The sequence below is a fragment of the Dinoponera quadriceps genome, unplaced genomic scaffold (genome assembly GCF_001313825.1).
Source record: "Dinoponera quadriceps isolate SergipeBrazil2010 unplaced genomic scaffold, ASM131382v1 scaffold1850, whole genome shotgun sequence".
Taxonomy (NCBI): Eukaryota; Metazoa; Arthropoda; class Insecta; order Hymenoptera; family Formicidae; genus Dinoponera; species Dinoponera quadriceps.
The window spans coordinates 713,241-713,757 of NW_014556042.1; the positions used below are offsets into that span (position 1 = coordinate 713,241).

Here is a 517-nt window from a genome sequence, read left to right on the forward strand (position 1 = left end):
TCATTTTACCATCTTTTATAATATCAGCTGATATAATGTATTATTAAAGTGCATTATAATTTAATTAAACTTTTTTATTGCAACGTAGACACAATAGCACTTCGAATAACTTTCTTTTCACATAAATATTTAATTAGATTTTCATGATTATACATAAGATGTATGAAATCGTGGAACAACTTTTTGTAACAGATTATTATAGTATAGTTTGAAAAGTTTGAATGTACTAACTTATTTTGTTTATTGACCTTCAATATGTTCAAGATGGCAATATGAAAAGTATATATTCGTAACATATATATACAAATACATGTATCAAAATATTAGCATTTGTGTTTTTAGATATATTATTTTCTTTGAAATTGTTTACCTTACTAAAGTAATGAATCTATTTTATACAAAAATTGAAATATTGAAGATAAGCAAAGGCTCCTATGCAAGGTACGTTATTATATTAACTTATAATAATATTGTACCATTTTCTGTATTTATTTGTTTTTTTTTCAGATATACCTTA

General features: G+C 22.2%; 1 protein-coding gene across 2 annotated transcripts in view; it reads left to right on the forward strand.

The window, feature by feature from the left end:
* LOC106746517 (zinc finger CCHC domain-containing protein 8 homolog) overlaps positions 1 to 517 on the forward strand; it is a 6,599-nt gene that overhangs the window by 3,303 nt on the left and 2,779 nt on the right. The gene's annotated exons all lie outside the window — the stretch shown is intronic.